Source organism: Octopus bimaculoides, chromosome 18 (assembly GCF_046866305.1).
Source record: "Octopus bimaculoides isolate indiv1 chromosome 18, ASM4686630v1, whole genome shotgun sequence".
Classification (NCBI taxonomy): Eukaryota; Metazoa; Mollusca; class Cephalopoda; order Octopoda; family Octopodidae; genus Octopus; species Octopus bimaculoides.
The window spans coordinates 24,690,640-24,708,883 of NC_142945.1; positions in this window are offsets into that span (position 1 = coordinate 24,690,640).

The window sequence follows — 18,244 nt, forward strand, 5'->3', positions numbered from 1 at the left end:
AACTTGCTAGGAAGTGACTTACGCACTTGGTTTCATGACCATTCTCTGCGACACATGTAGAATGAGACATGCAGGATCCAGTCATGAAACTGCAAAGAACTGCCGCTGACCCGGTTATAGTTTTGAGTAGTGCATTCGGTAGTATGACCGTCATGCGTAGCTCTTCTTCGTCTACTGGTTCAGGTGTTGAGATCTGTTGTAATTATCATCTGCTTGTTCCACCGTTGGTAGTCTTTGGGGGTCGGTCGCGTTTAGTCTGGGTCCTTGTCCTCAATCTTGCCGCCAAGAGTGGCTCTACCATGAGTTTAGAACTCGCGACGGCATCGCTCTCGGAATCATTGGTCCAAGCAAGCCTCTCCACTTCGAGTAGGAGCAATCATCAGAGGGGAATTTCTTTTCTTCTATTATATGTGCGTAAAAGAGATATGTAGTAAAGATTGCTTTATGTAAGTTAAAAAAGCATAAAAAAAAACAAAAAAATAAACGACATTTATGATATCTCATGATCAGTAATCATATTGGTTTCAAATTTTAGCACAAGGCCAGAAATTTCAGGGAAAAAGATAAGTCGATTGCATCGACCCCAGTATCGAACCGATACTTGAACTAGCATTGAACCGACTCCGGAACGATGAAAGGCAAAATCAACTTCGACGGAATGATTAGTAATCATATTATCACGTTTTCAAGTATTCTTTGACTTACTGCTTCTGTAAATAACAGAATATAAATCAGGGTCAGAGTTCAGGATCAAAGAAGTGACAGCTTCAGGCGCTAAATAGAAATATGTTGGAACTGCAAGTTTTTAACTGCATCCACAGCAATCCTTGCTATTTGTAATAACTACATGAAACATGATGCTGTTTAGCAGTAATTCATCTATGATCGGACACATCTATCTATCTATCTATCTATCTATCTATTTTTCTATTTATCTATTTTTCTATTTATCTCCCCTCTCTCTCTGTATATATATTCATGTATATGAATGTATATATGTATATATATATGTATATATAAAAGATAATAAGAGTGAAAAAAACTACGGAAGGCTTGTGTTACATGGTTAAAATATATATTTAAATTATGTCAGAAAAATGTAAGAAAGATGTTAGAAAAATGTTATAAAATCTTTTTGGTATATAAACATTGTATTTTGAGAAATTATGTATATATATATATATGTAAATATACATATATATATATGCATATATATGTCTATATATATATATATATATATGTCTATATATATATGTATATATATATATATATATATATATATATATATATATATATATATATATATATATATATATATATATATATATATATATATATATGTATATATATATATGTATATATATATATGTATATATATATATATGTATATATATATATATGTATATATATATATGTATATATATATATATGTATATATATATATGTATATATATATATATGTATATATATATATATGTATATATATATATATGTATATATATATATGTATATATATATATGTATATATATATATGTATATATATATATGTATATATATATATGTATATATATATATGTATATATATATATATATGTATATATATATATATGTATATATATATGTATATATATATATATGTATATATATATATATGTATATATATATATATATATGTATATATATATATATGTATATATATATATATGTATATATATATATGTATATATATATATATGTATATATATATATATGTATATATATATATATGTATATATATATATATATGTATATATATATATATGTATATATATATATATGTATATATATATATATGTATATATATATATATGTATATATATATATATGTATATATATATATATATATATATATATATATATATATGTATATATATATATATGTATATATATATGTGTATATATATATATGTGTATATATATATATATGTATATATATGTATATATATATATATATATGTATATATATATATGTATATATATATATATGTATATATATATATATGTATATATATATATATATATATATATATGCATATATATGTATATATATGCATATATATGTATATATATATATGCATATATATGTATATATATGCATATATATGTATATATATGCATATATATGTATATATATGCATATATATATATATATATATATATATATATATATATATATATATATATATATATATATATATATATACGCCGCCGATCGCAGTACATTTGTTTGCATGTTTGTAGTTTCGAATAATACCGTCCCGCTAGTTAGTCAGGCAAACCAACACAACACAGACACATACAAAAATATACATATATGTGTGTACACACAAACACACACACACACACATATATATATACTTTATATGTATGGATGAGGCGCGTGTGCGTGTGTGTGCGTGGTATCCTTGAAAAAAGACAGAATAGCTGCGTTTTCAACCTTGTCGATAATGGGTTTGTTCAGTCATGATTGAGGTTGCATTAAAGAACAATCATATGACGTGGAATACATTAAATGAATGCGTTTTAATATCACGATTTATTGTATGACTACTGATGGTGGAAAACAAAATCATAGAAATGCTTATAATGAAGAGTGTAGAAACTGTTGTTATATAAATTCATGCGCAGAACAGAATTTCATTTTCTCACAATGCAAACAATCGATTAAGATTTAATCATGAGTTATCGCCTCTAATGATGCCACTTGTTCTTATTTGCAAGCATCAACATTAAATTTAAATAAAACAAAAATATCTATCATAGGTTGATCTTTATTTATTTTTTTTTTCATGTGTTCATTTCATCAATATTTCTGGCTCTACAACAATAAATGTAAATCGACTTGTAACTGTCATAAAAATTCCATTGAACTTTGAAACCAGATTTTCAATATATTCTATGAATAAAATGCAGATTAACATCTAGTAATTATTTTCATATCACAAGGAGAAATGAGCGTTCCTATTTTATTTGTAGCACACTTTTTCTTTTTTTGTATTAAACAACACATCGTTGTTAGTGGTTTATTAAACATTTCTCTAATTATCTCTTGCTGAAAAATAACATGATATAAAAAGAGGAAATGAAAAAAAATACTTGCAAACTTTTTAGGTAATTTCACTCAGAAGTTTTGGCATTTATTGACATTTTTTAAAATTATGTTTATGAAGAATTACATTGGTAAGGAGAAAATGATTAGAGAAAGAGAATGTTGTATTTTAGATGTCATATTTGCAAGGACGCCGCCGCTCATTAGTCATTACACTTATGCAGTTGGAGATGGTGATGAGGAAGAGAAGTTATACAGAAAATGTATGAGTCAAGCATATATGAGTCATGGAGTTGTTTTTAGAATAAAGAAACTAAAGACAGAAATATCATCGAACACACACACACACACACACACACATAACACACACACACATACACACACACATACACATATACACACACGCACGCTCGAACACACACACGCACGCACACACATTCACACAATCATATACATGTAGTGCGCGCATACACACATGTGTGTTTATATATATATATGCACATACATAATATAAATGTATGTATTATATTATTTAGTATAAATCAATATATATGTATAAATATATATGTTTACACACACACACATATATATATATAATCAAGAGAGAGAGAGAGAGATAGAGAGAGAGAGAGAGAGAGAGAGAGAGAGAGAGAGAGAAAAAGAGCTGTCTACAGTATTAACAATCTGTTGACGTTAACAATAACGGATCATGCATTAAGCAGCTATAAAGTAGCTGGTTCAATTTCCAGTTATGTATAACCGAGACATTACAGATTACTATTTTTACCATTTTCTATATCTGCTATTTCATTTCGTCCATGTTCTCATTGATTAGACAATCTGCTCTATCACATTCAACACTATGCCAAAAGAGTCATATTGCTGGCACCATCTTGGCTGCTGTATATATTGGTTAAGCTGGCAGAGGTGATCAAGTGACATGAAACTACTTAACCAGGCTCCAGTTCCTGAATTGATCATTTTAGCTATATTATTTATTGATCCCATGAGGATGAAAGCACGCTAAAGCATCACTTAGCAGAATGCTAGCTAGAATATTTTAAATTCATGTATGAATATAAAAATAGTACGCTACATTTACAAAATCTGGTCATGAAAATTTAACGTCATAGACTCTAGGTTTTATTCTAAAGAGGTATATGCTGTTGTTATTATATAAATTCACCTAGTGTAGCACTTTATGCAATATATACATTAGCATGTCTTCAGTAATGGTTTTTGGCTAAAAACCCATGTTGACAATAAATGCAACCACATCACTAAATGGGCGATTAGAGCTGACTATTAACTTTACTGTGAGGCCTTGTACTTTCTATCATTTAATTCACATTAGGTTACATGTACTCGAAATTTTTGCATTCTCTTTTAGATATAAATTCAAATCCCTCGTAGATATTTTTTTCAAAAATCTGACTCACAGAATAAAGGTTTAAACCATAAATCTTAACGAAAATTATAGCAAGTATTATGTATGATTTCTAGAGATATTACTTACATTGTAAGATTAAGTGACCAGTTCCTTCTATAATTTACAGTTATTTATGTAACATAAAAACAAACTTCCATAACCCACACTGCGATTATTGTTGCACTTTTCCACTTAAGAAAGAACACTTACTGGGTTCAGACTACTTAACTAGAAATAGACTTCATGGTGACACTCAGATAAGTGATTTAAGAAGTAGAATCATTCTATGTAAATATGGTGTGTGTTCAGATCTTATAGCAATGGGCGCAAATTTCTTACGGATATCTCGAGAAAATATGATACAATATATAATATTATTACTGAAATTAAAGGCGGCGAACAAGCAGAATCTTTAACACACCGTGTAAAATACATAGCAGCATTTCGTACATCTTTAGCTTGTGATTTCAAATTCCGCCGAGGCCGACTTTGCCTTTCATCCCTTTGGAGTCGGCAAAATAAATATCGGTTGAACAATGGAGTCGATATAATCGACTTACCCACTCACACGAAATTGTTGGCCTAGTGTCAAAATTTGAAACCAAAGGCTAGCATAGTCGTTAGATCGTCGGGCAAAACGCTTAGCAGTATTTCCTCCGTCTTCATACTCTGAGTTCAATTTCCGCCTAGTCGCCTTTGCCTTTCATCCCCTCGGAGTCATTAAAATAAGACCAGTTGAATACTGAGATCGATGTAACCGACTTACCCTCCTCTAAAATTGCTGGCCCTGTGCCAAGATTTGAAGCCATTATTGAAAATATGATAGGACACTGGTGTGGTAAAACGTGTAGATTGATCTTCAAAAGATTCTGTGGTATTTAGTTTCCACTCTTTAGATTCCAAGTTCACCTTCCACTTTTCATAATTTGTGTGTGTGTGTGTGCGTCCGTGCGCGTCCGTGCGCGCATGTGTGCATGTATGTGTGCCTGTACGAATGAGTGCATAATACTGGAAGTTGAAGTTTGTTATTCAAAATCATTAGAGTAACATTCACTGAAAAACACTTGGTGCTTGTGTAGAACGTAATTCATTAGAAAATAAGTAAAAAGAAAAACAAAGGAAAAATGCAGAGTGAGTGATTGCAACGTCAAAATTCTGCCAGAAACAACTCGTCAGTTTCTTGTGAATGACGAACTGATGCCGGAAAAATTCGACCTGATAGTCACTCTGTGTTTCTTACAAAATAAATATTCCAATTTGTATTTCAGGCTATCAGACATGGAATGCTGCTCGGTGAGCTACTTTCCAAGTCGCATGATACTATTTACCTCCTGTATAAGAACTTGGTCAAGGGATGCATTTCGACACTTACGACACCGAAAGGCAGTCTAGATCGATGTTGCTTCTGCCTCTTATCAGTTTGCAAATGAGTATTCTCTTTTTGTTTGCAAACAATAAGCATCGACACATGGCTGATGGTCTTCGGTAAATCAGCTCTTTCTCGTGACTACTACTACAATGATCGTTGCGGTTGTGGCTGCTATTTGCCATAGTCATAGTAGAGGGACAATGGTTAGTTGAGACAATGGCCTGTAATGTACCTGTTGGTACCTGTTGGAATGTCGCTAACTGTGAAACTACGTGGTGTTGTAGCATCGATCACAAATTTGTTCTGTTTGCCAAAAAAAAAAAAACGATAATGTCATATCTTTTCTGAGTGAAGATACGTTCACTAACGTTCTTCCGTTCCACGAATGTTGCTTGTTGGCATAATTATTTCACAGTAAAATATTTTAGTTCTCGGTGCAGATTGTCCCAGTATGCTTTTAATATATTTATATATCCAACAGCGGGGTTTTGTTTTGCTCTTATATAGTAGTTAAATAAATCATTATTTAGTTCATAACTGTAAGAAAAATATGTTTTGTAGTTATATCTTATAAAGCCACAACTAGAAAGAGTTTGTTTACCTTTTGTGATGATGTTTTCGTTGGATTCTTCAACTATGTTGTTGATGATGTTGTCTGGTACAGCCATGATAATTGTAGTAACACTCTGCATGGTAGAGTCAAGTTTCAGTCGAAAACCACTACGATCTTGAATAAGTGGCTCTCTCAGTTAACTCATCTGAAGATTAACCAGTTCTTTAACAAAGCTGATAGCTGTGGCTCATTAGTCGGAGATAGTGCTTTTCGTACACTCGATAATCAGTCTTCCACGCCAAACATACGATTTGTTAGAGGTCTTGTAGAAAGAAGTAACGAGGCATCACATGTCCATCATTGCTGACAACCCCTAAAACCATGACAGTTGCATGAAATTTTGTACGCATAACACTTTTAACTTCAGAAGAATTTGCAAATGACCATCTTTCATTTCTTCTGTTAACGTTTTGATCTTAGTCGAAGCTTTTCTCATTTGAGAAAAACCAAATCAAATCTTCTGCTGGATTTTTGAGTTTGTTTAAGGGCCGTTTAAATCTGATGTAGTGATTTTCTTTAGCTTTTTCTGACAAATTGACCTTTCCTCATCATATTAGATTTATATCTGATGTTTTCGTGGACAACATTTCCGACTCTTCCTTCTGGCACATGGAAATCTTTTGCAATTGTCCTCATGGATTTTCTCAGATTGTAATCAAAGGTCTGTTGAACTTACTACATAAATTCAGGTGTTCTGATGATTTCAGAGTGTTTAGAATGCATTTTATACTTTGATACTGGTGATACGTTTCCATCTTCAGTCTCTAGCTCCTTACAAACTTTGTAGACGAAAGATCTAGCAACGTTTAAAAATCGAGATATTTCTAAATCGCTATGTTTAGCCTTTATAACCTCAATAACTGCATGCTTCTTCATTACTTGAGTAAGTTGATGGTTTGCCATTATTATTTTCTGAACCAAAGATTATACAGAGCTAGCAAAAAATGAAGCAATGACCCCAAAAAGGTATGTCCTCAAATACCTTACGCACCCAGTATATATATATATATATATATATATATATATATATATATATATATATATATATATATATATATATATATATATATATACAAACACTATGTATGCATACGTACGTACACGCGCGTGCACATTATATATATATATATATATATATATATATATATATATATATATATATATATATATATATATATAAACATAATTAAGGGATCAGCAAATATTTGCTTCACCTACTGTTAACCTTCAGAATGGTTAGTTTTTCATTGTTTTTTTCTTCTTGTTTTTGCCTTTGTGAGTTACAAGTGATGCTATCTGTGGGATTCTCAGCTTTTTTAGCTGCTATTTCTGAAATTCGGTATATGGTGAAGCAAATATTTGCTGATCCCTTAATTATGTTTATAAATATATATGAGCTTTTAAATAAGTTCTCCACCAATAATGGTGCTTTCATACCGATGGGCTTGGTAAACATTATTAATTGTTAATTGATTTATTAATTAATAAATTGATAATCCTTTACCCTTTTAATTTGTAATTTGTATATATATATATATATATATATATGGGAGAATATACAAAAAATAACAACAGACGAGGACAGGTGGTGTAAATAACAAAAGTATATATTAGTATATAGATAGATAGATAGATAGATAGATAGATAGATAGATAGATAGATATGTAAAGTTAGATCCAAAGATCAAGTGTAGGAAGTTAGTGAGCTTCAAGCAATCCGTACAAAATCTAAACAATAATTTTCAGGAACGATAGTGGTTTATTAGCGCAAAAGGTTGTGAATTTATCCCATTTCGAAGTAAGATAAACTGAAAAAGTTAATTCTATAGCTCACGGCTAGCAACAAGGATTGTTGTATATGCGAACGAATAAATATTAAAACATTAGGGAATAGAGTAGATAAAATCCAGGCTTCATATGATGCATAGCTAGTAGAACTCCGGAAGCAGTAAATCATCCAAACGAGGTCTAGACCGCAAGCTACTCTTCAGGTCAAGGATACCTTGATTATATGAAGTTTACATTGTCTTTGGGAGATCCCGTGTTAACTCATTGGGGATTCGATCCCCAATAAGCCACACTTGTTCCTACGGTTTGCTTGAAGCTCACTAACGTCCTACACTTGATTCTTGGATCTTACCTTTATCTATCTATCTATCTATCTATCTATCTATCTATCTATCTATCTATCTATCTATCTATGTGATTGACTGTCGTCGCTTCGTCTGTGTAATTATAAATGTTTGTTTATATTGAATTTTTGTCAACATTTGGTTAACAACTTCAGCTTTCGTGTGTGATGGAATCGGTTTTCTGAATATCCCCGCCCTACGGGTGTATTTTCGTTTATTAAATTTCATAAATAAATTTTTTTTTTAATCTGTCCTGAAAAATGGCTAACTTGGCTGAAGCAGCAAGCGTTCCTTCGTACTATTTAGACATTAACTTCCCTGCATTGCCGAACACTGGAGGGAAGAGAGGAAAAATGGTATCACATTCATACACACACACTGTTGAAAAACGTCAACACATACTGACAACACCGTTTCAAGCAAGCATGTAGGAAACGAAATCAAGAATAATGAGCAAATATCTATTGCCACCACCGTTGCCACCACCACTGTCTCTGCTACAGCCAACACTACCACCACCATCATCACCACCAACACCATCACCACCACCACCACAACCACCGCCACCATCACTACCACCACCACCACCACCACATACAAGGAGCAACAGCAACAAAAACAACAAAAAAACAACCACAACTAGAAAACCAAAAACCAAAGAAAAAAACCAGTACTGCTACCCACACCGCCATATGCACAGCTGATAAAACAGCTCTACCAAGAAATGAAAGAGCATCAACAACCAACAAGCCAGCCCAACCAAACGACACTCCCATCAGCACCAGCAAGAACAAAAACAACACCATCACCATCAACAACACCACCAACAACAAGAACATCAACAATAGAACCATCAAACGAAGAAGTGAAAAACAAACGGACTCATACCCCACGGCCAAAATCCCATACTCCACATCCCAACTGTCACCAACCAGCACCAACACCACCAACAAAATCATCATCAACACCCTCAGAAATAGACCTCCAATACCCTTCCACTCCCACTTTCTGATTCCTCCGATATGTCGTCCGATGAAGGTGATACGGAGGAATGGCAAGTGGCCAAAGGGGGAAGGAGAAAAAAGTGGGGAAAAAGAGTAGAGAAGCAAACAAACAAAGCAGGGAGGTTTACCACTTCTGAAACCAAGACACCCGCACAAAACAAAAGCATTAACACAAACACAGAAACGCACAATGAATCCACAATGCTGACAGCAATACGCACAAACAATTCAAACCTAATGCAATACATAACGTCAAACAACAACATAACAAAAGACAATGTCAAAAAAAAAAACAATCACCCACGCACGACACCACCACAACACACAAAACACTGCACGTGGCACAAAACACACACAAGACACTAAAATCTCTGAACATAAAGTCACACAATGTGGACATCATAGTCATTAGTGAGACCAGACTCCACAACCCGCAGGCCTTCCATCACATGTTCGCCGGACAATTCGACATTTATATTCCTCCATGTCTGCCGAGAATGGCCGGAGGTGGTACCGTGGTGCCTTTTCGCAAGAGTCTGGGCCTCAAAGTAGGAGCAATATTCCTAGACCCGGAGGGTAGGCTGGCCGTCTTGGTTGTCAATGGTAATAATTGGTATGCTTTTCGACTGATAACAGTTTATGCACCGACCTTAGCAAGCCGGCCGGATTTCTTTCGACGTCTAGAGGTTTTCCTGGGAACATCTCGATCTTTACTTTTAGTGTGGGACGGGAACGATACCTTGGACACGCATCTAGACTACGTGGGTAGAGATAGCAATAGGAGGGGATGTAAATGCCTGAAAGACTTGCTCAGACATTTCCAACTGTCTGACAGGTACGGACTCGACCACCCGAATGTGCCAATGTGGATATAGAGCAACCGCATCAGGTTGTCCAGATCGTATTTAGACAGAGTATTCTGTAGGACAGTGTATAGGGATAGTGTAGGTTGTCCCCAATTTCATATAGCCATCTACACAGATCACTAATTTATGACTTGTACGCTTGATTTAATTAAGTATCATAGGCAGAGTCCAGGTTACTCGAAACTGAACGCCTTCTTCACGGCGCGACAGATTTACGGACCGGATTAACCGGGTGTTGACGGAATCCATCGTCAACAATAGATGGTGGTATGCTCTAAAGAAAGCAATTGAAGCAGAAAAGGTTAGGTGTAGTAAGGCTCAAACGATAGATCGAAATAGAATAGTGGGAGACCTAGTTAAGAAATTAGAAGAGGCACATAGAAGGCTTACAAAGAATAAGTCCTGGTGTGGATTTGTTCGACTAAAGGTGGTGCTCCAGCTTGGACGCAATCAAATGACTGAAACGAGTAAAAGCGCAAAAGAATATATACATATGTGTGTGCGTGTGTATGTGTGAAAACAAGAAAAGAAAAATTGGCGATACAATTAATGAATAACAATTGATTTACATCAATTATCATTTATTACTTAATTACAAGAAGACAGAATTTGTAATTAATTAATAAATGATAATTGATGTAAATCAATTATTATTCATGAATTGTATCTCCATTTTCTGTTTTCTTTGAATTTCGATAAACTCTAATTTATTTTATTTTTGTCACTACCTATCATCTATGAGCATTAACACCAATGCTCATGATTAAATATAGGCAATACACCAGCCAGTGGATTCATAGGATACAAGTATCTCTTAGACGGTTGTTATAACCCCTAACTTAACTCCCCTACACACACACACACATACGTGCTTGTGCATACTTTTGTTAAGTATATAAATCTCTTTCTATATACATGTGTGTGTGTGTGTGGGCGTACGCGGGCCTATATACACATCTATACGTATATATATGAGGTTGCAAAGAAAATTCTGTCGCATTTCATGATGTAAAAGTAACAAATACTTCTTTGGATTAATTGATACATTTAATCAACATATCTCCCGTCATTATTAATAAAATAATCTCATCTATATAACAAATTGTTGATCCCTCGAGTATAAAATTCTCCAGATTTTGAAAGAAAGAAACAGTACTTTTAAACTAATCATAGTTAATACAATTTGTTGTGTCTGGAGAGAGTCATATTTTTTTAAAGCTTTATTATCTAATACACTCACGGTTCGATTTCACTCATCTATTATTTATATTTTTTCTTTTCTTTCTTCTTTAAAAATTTTCGCTGCTTTTGCCGCCTTGTCAATGGATGTCGACTTTGTTATTGCTTCAATACACGAGTTCACAAAGAAACTTGCAAATGAGATACAAAAACGAGGTTAATAAATTATGTTCTCACTAAATACTGTCGTGATGATGATAGTCAGATGGAACAAGATCAGGAGAGTTAAGAAGTAGGCTATTTTGTAGGTCTCAATCTGTAAGAAATCGTGTATTGGCGGAGTTTCACAAAATCGTCCTCTGAAGGCGCTGTAGCGTTCTCATCGTTTTAGTTTTAAAAATTTCTCACTACCTACATCTTCTTTTATTACTCACACTCCCTTATCCTAACGCTTAATTTCCCACGCTACTCTGTTCCTCGCCTCTGTTGCTCTCGTCTATGAACTGCTATAATACTTTGACTCCTTTGCTATTTTGAACTGACAACATTTCTTCAGTCAAATATTAACTTTATCTACTCTGTTTAGTCTTCGTCAAGTAATATCTTCATTTTGTTTTTCCCCTTAACCGCCCATTCTATTTGACTCTTCCGTCTGCTTCTTTTCACTCATTCCCCACTATCTCCACTCTGCAGTCTTTAAACCTATAGACATGTAGACATTGCTAGAAAATACGTATGATACTTAATCTATCGGTCTTTTCCCCGAACCGCTAAGTTACGAAGACTTAAACCAACACCAATTGTCCATAGTAGTGGGGGTCAAACATTAACATTCATACATATAACTGTGTGGTAAGTAGCTTGCTTCCCAACCACATGGTTCTGGGTTTATTCCCACTGCGTGGCACATTGGGCAAGTGTCTTCTATAGCCTCGGGCCGACCAAAGCCTTGTGAGTGGATTTGGTAGACGGAAACTGAAAGAAGCTCGTCGTATATATGTATATGCTTGTATGTGTGTGTATATGTTTGGGTGTCTGTGTTTGTCCCCCCAACATCGCTTGACAACCGATGATGGTGTGCTTACGTCCCCGTAACTTAGCGGTTCGGCAAAACTGACCGATAGAATATGTACTAGGCTTACAAAGAATAAGTCCTGGGGTCGATTTGCTCGACTAAAGGCGGTGCTCCAGCATGGCCGCAGTCAAATGACTGAAACAAGTAAAAGAGTAAAAGAGTATATATATATATAGGAGAGTATTGTAGTTCGCTTGAAGCATTGTGTATTGTTTGCAAAGAATAAAAAGTTTTGAATGGTACAACAATGCACTATAATACAAAAAATGAACTATATACCTGTTGTAATTTAGTTATCTATAGTCCGATGACATTTCAGAATACAATTCCTTCTTCAGATATTCTTAGATGGAGTCTCTGCTATAAACTGTTTTCCAACGGCTTTTCATAGCAGTTTATAGCGGAAACTCCATGTAAGAATATCTGAAGAAGGAATCGTATTCCGAAATATCATCGGACTATAGATAACTAAATTACAACAGATATATATATATATATATATATATATATATATATATATATATATATATATATATATATATATATATATATGTATGTATGTATGTAGGGTAAAGAACCCCTTCGGTCATGAATGACCATGGGAAGAATGCACCTAGAAAGTTACCTTCTGAGGTACAAGTCAGAGAAGTCAGAGCAAGGTTGTTTATGGCAGAATAGTAGTCGCCCATGCATACCGACCTCCCCTCCCCACACTACCGATGTTATCCAAGAGATAAGGTAAAAGCTGATACAGCTTGGCACCAGTGACGTTGCAACTCATTTCTACAGCTGCGTAAACTGGAAATGCGTAAAATAAAGTGTGTTACACAAGAGTACAACACATAGCCCCGTCTGGGAATAAAACTCACTACCTCATGATTGTGAACCCGACGCTTTAACCACTGAGCCATGCGCCTTCATTTTATATATATAAATATATGAGAGTATTGTAGTTCGCTTGAAATATTGTGTATTGTTTGTAAAAAGTAAATAATAATAATAATAATGTGTATTGAATGGCAGAACAATGCACTATAATAATAACAATGGACTATAATAACTGTTATAATTTAATCATGTATAATCTAATATATTTCGGAGTATAAAAATTCCTTCTTCAGATATCCCTAGGAATTGATCGAGTCACTGCTATAATCGATTTCCCAACGGTTTTTTTCCCTTTGTTTCCCCCCCCCCCAGAAGCGTCTCTGTACTGGCCTCACGAAACGCCTTCCGGAATTCCTCGTGAGAAGAGCGTGAGGGCGGCCATGTCTCAAGTGCGCAGGTGCTGGCACATCCGTAGCGCTGCTTCTAAGTTATGTATTAAACGTGCAGTTTCCCTTCTTTTTTTCTCCTCCACCCTTTCTTTAATAAATAATACATGAGCATGCCATCAAAAAAGAATCTCCACGCATTCAGAAGTAGCTAGAAAATATATTGACTGCCAAGCTCCAGCCTGTTGTTAATTTGGGGCCCTAGTCTATCTATGAGAATAGCTTCCTTAATTCTTAGATTACCCAAATTTCTTTCATTGGCCTCAGTTCTGACTATTATGCTTTTGGCGGTGTTCTGGCATCTGTCTAGATGTTTCTGAAGGAGGAGGCTCTCGTGCTCAGATGTTCTTTGATGCGAACGCGTAACGGTCTTATTGTGCTACCCACATTAAACTTGTTGCATTCATTACATTGTATTCTATGCACGACATTTAGCCGTTGGCATAAGTCTGTGTCACGGATGGGATAGTTTGCTAATGTGCATTGATTGCTGTCCCTTATCCGTTTCCTGGCGACGTGTCTTCTCAGAGAGGGGTCGGAGTGTGCAAGTTGTGTGTCTAGTCTTTCTCTTCTTATGGCTCTTCGGATGGCTGTAGTTACCCTCTCGCTAAAATGGGGTATATATAGCCATATATATATGTATATATATATATATATATATATATATATATATATATATATATATATATACATGCATAGATATACACATGCATAGATATACACATGCATATGTATATATACATACATGCACACATATATATACATATTTACATATACATACATACATACATGTGTGTGTATGTGTGTGTGTGAGTGTGTTTCAGTTTCCCTCTAATAAATCCACTCACAAGATTTGGTTCGACAGGGGCTAAAGTAGAAGACACTTGCCCTGCGTTGTACACAGCAAGACTGAACCCAGAACCATGTGATTGGGAAGCAATTTTTTTACAACACACCTACAACTATGAATGTTGCGGAGGTCTTACCATATATGGGTGTATGTTATATTATACAAGGAATAAACATTATCAGACAGAGATCACAGTAGAAAACGAAGAATCGGATTATTAATTTTTATATCGAGTAAGTGACTGAGAGTCCATTTTCCAAGACGACAGGATGTGATCAGAAAGCGATTTGGTTTCTAATCCTAGCCACTTGTTCTACCAAACAGAGGCTGTCACACGGGTACTTATGATTTGAAGTAGATGTAACTTCTATTCGTAATTGCTCATGCGTCTAGGTAGAGACAACTTCCTAAGCGCATTGCATGCGATGAGCTTCACATGTTGCCTCTCCAAGACAGATTTGCTTGGATCGACCTATCACGCACGCCTACCTAGTTTGAAATCCTAGCAGTAGAAGTTTGATTGAGTTACGGGGCAGTGGGATCGATACAAAAACCATATGGCTGCAAAGCGAAATTCTTTAACGTGTGGTTGTCTCAAAGCCGACCAAATTGTAGTGGGTAATATTTTTAGAATTTCTAATCTTTTGCACTTTTCATTTAATATCATTTAATGTTTCTGTCGGAAATTATCCATCCATGTGTATGAATGTGTATGAATATGAGCACACACAAACACACACACACACACACACACACACATACACACACACACACACACACACACACACACACACACACACACATACGCGCATGCACACACACGCACACACACACATACACACACACACGCACACACACACATGAGTACATACACAATGAAATATACGGTTTATATATTCATGTATAAATTTAAGGTAGCACTAATTGAATTTGTGTTTCTTGTGGGTTTGATGGTTCTTTAAATTAGCACCAGGTTTTGAACTCATACACCTACTTAAGAATAATCAAATATACTAACCTGATTATCTTTTTTTACATGCTACAATACTATTCCTGTGGATTAGACATTATATTTTAAGTGAAGTTGAGCAAATGTTTTTGTTGTTGCTTATGATTTCATTTTATTTGATTTTATTTTCGTCATTTTATGTAGGTCATTGATTAGCAGAGCTCACATTTTTTTAAAACTTTATTTATTATTTATTTATTTATCTATTTGTGAAATCCTTAATTTTCCTACATAATGGCTTTTCGCGGAATTCTTACTAGCAGACCATTTATAATGTGAAAAAAAAAATCTCTCTACAAAGCAAGGTAATTTCTTTTGCATGATTATTTGCAATATTTCTAAAAGCTTCGATGTGCATGTAGTGGGTTTTGCGATATAAAGAATAGGTGGGGAATGAAAATACGAGATTATAAACTTTAGTTCGCTAAGAAAATTCCAGGAAAAGTATGTACGCTCTAATTGTATTAACCTTTTACAAGAGTTCATGTATCCGTTGTACCTGTTCAAATAAATTTTAACATTAATGAACATAGACGTACAATACATTTGAAGCTTTCTGTGTATTAAGCATAATCCAGTAGTTGAAAAATTTAATTCATATAATAGTATTTTCTTAGACACATATACGAGCCTTGACGAACATACACATTTTTCTATATTATATATACATATATTTATACATCTATATACATATATATTAGCATGTATGTATATACATGTGTATGCATATGTATGCATGTGAATGTATATATGTGTGCATACATACATCCATGCATACACGCATGAAAGCATAAATGCCTCTCTCTCTCTCTCTCTCTGTGTGTGTGTGTGTGTGTGTGTGTGTGTGTGTGTTAAAATCACTAAGAGCCTTGTGAGTTACAGGTACCCAGGGTTTACTGGCCGAAATATTTATCTAATTCGCCATTTATCAAGTGGGTGAAAACTACCAGACCGTTCAGTAAATTGTGTTCGATACAATCGACATTTGAATGAACATGTGAATATAGAACAAGACAGAGAGAAACGCAGAGGAAATGATTAACTTCACGATATATATAACCAGTATTTTACGAATATCAAATATTACATGAAAAACAGCAAAACGGTTTATGATGTCTCTGATGCTTTATGCCAGCTTCATAAATGGTGAAATAAATTAATATTTCGACCAAGAAAATCCCTCGATAATTTTTTTAACTGATCGAGTGCTTTAATACTTGTTGAAAATTATACAATATACATATACATACATACACATACATACAAACATACATACACAGAGAGAGAGAGAGAGAGAGACACACACACACACACACACACACACATATATATATATATCATTCATTTTATTTCAAGATTTCTTGCCAAAAGAGAAAGAACCGATTTCTAATGCTCTTTCAGTGGAATTTCAACATCAACATCAAAAGAAGAATGAGCTGATTTCTTACAACGATACAAAGCTCCATGTTTGGAATGTAAATAACGAAAAGAACGCTACATTTTAAATCTGAGAAAAATCTTGCATAGTTTTACTGCTCCACTTATAGATTGTATTTGTAATGTGCGAATCAGTTGGTTGATTTCTTTTTCTGAAAATCGAAGCATATCCAAACTGAAGGTTAGGCATTTACTTACAATACCAAGTACCACAATTATCATTGGTATAAACGTAAATTTGTAATCCGGATATAGAAGCAGGAGTTTTCGAAGCAGTTGTCTATAATTATCTCCTTTCTCTTTGACTTTCAAAGAGATATTCACAATAGCAGGGCAGCTGACATCTATGATGGTACATACTTTTTCTGGCCTGTCTCAAACAATAATATCCGGTTTATTACGGTTACACTTGACAAATGTTTCGATGGGAATATTCTACCAGTATTCCTTATGTTTATGTTTGTGTATGTATTAAATAACCAGGTTATTCTCTATATTCATTCCATGTATGTATGTACGTATGTATGTATGTATGAATGCATGCATGCATGCATGTATGTATGTATGTATGAATGCATGCATGCATGTATGTATTTATGTATGTATGGAGGAAGTTATGTATGTATGTATGTATGTATGTATGTATGTATGCATGTATGTATGTACGTATGTATTGGTGCGTCATTACACTAATAATAATAAACGCAATATCACTTCTTTAGTGTTAATCAATCGGTTAAATATCTAACGAACTAACAAATCGATCATCTGTTTAATGTGTTGGTTTAAAAGAATCAATAGGTTGTTTGTTTGTCAAAGTCCTTTCGTCGCATTTTATGACCGCATTAATGATGTGCCCTCTCTCTTCAAGGTCAGACTCAAGGTAGACCTCGAAGAGAGCGGGCATGTCATCGAAGA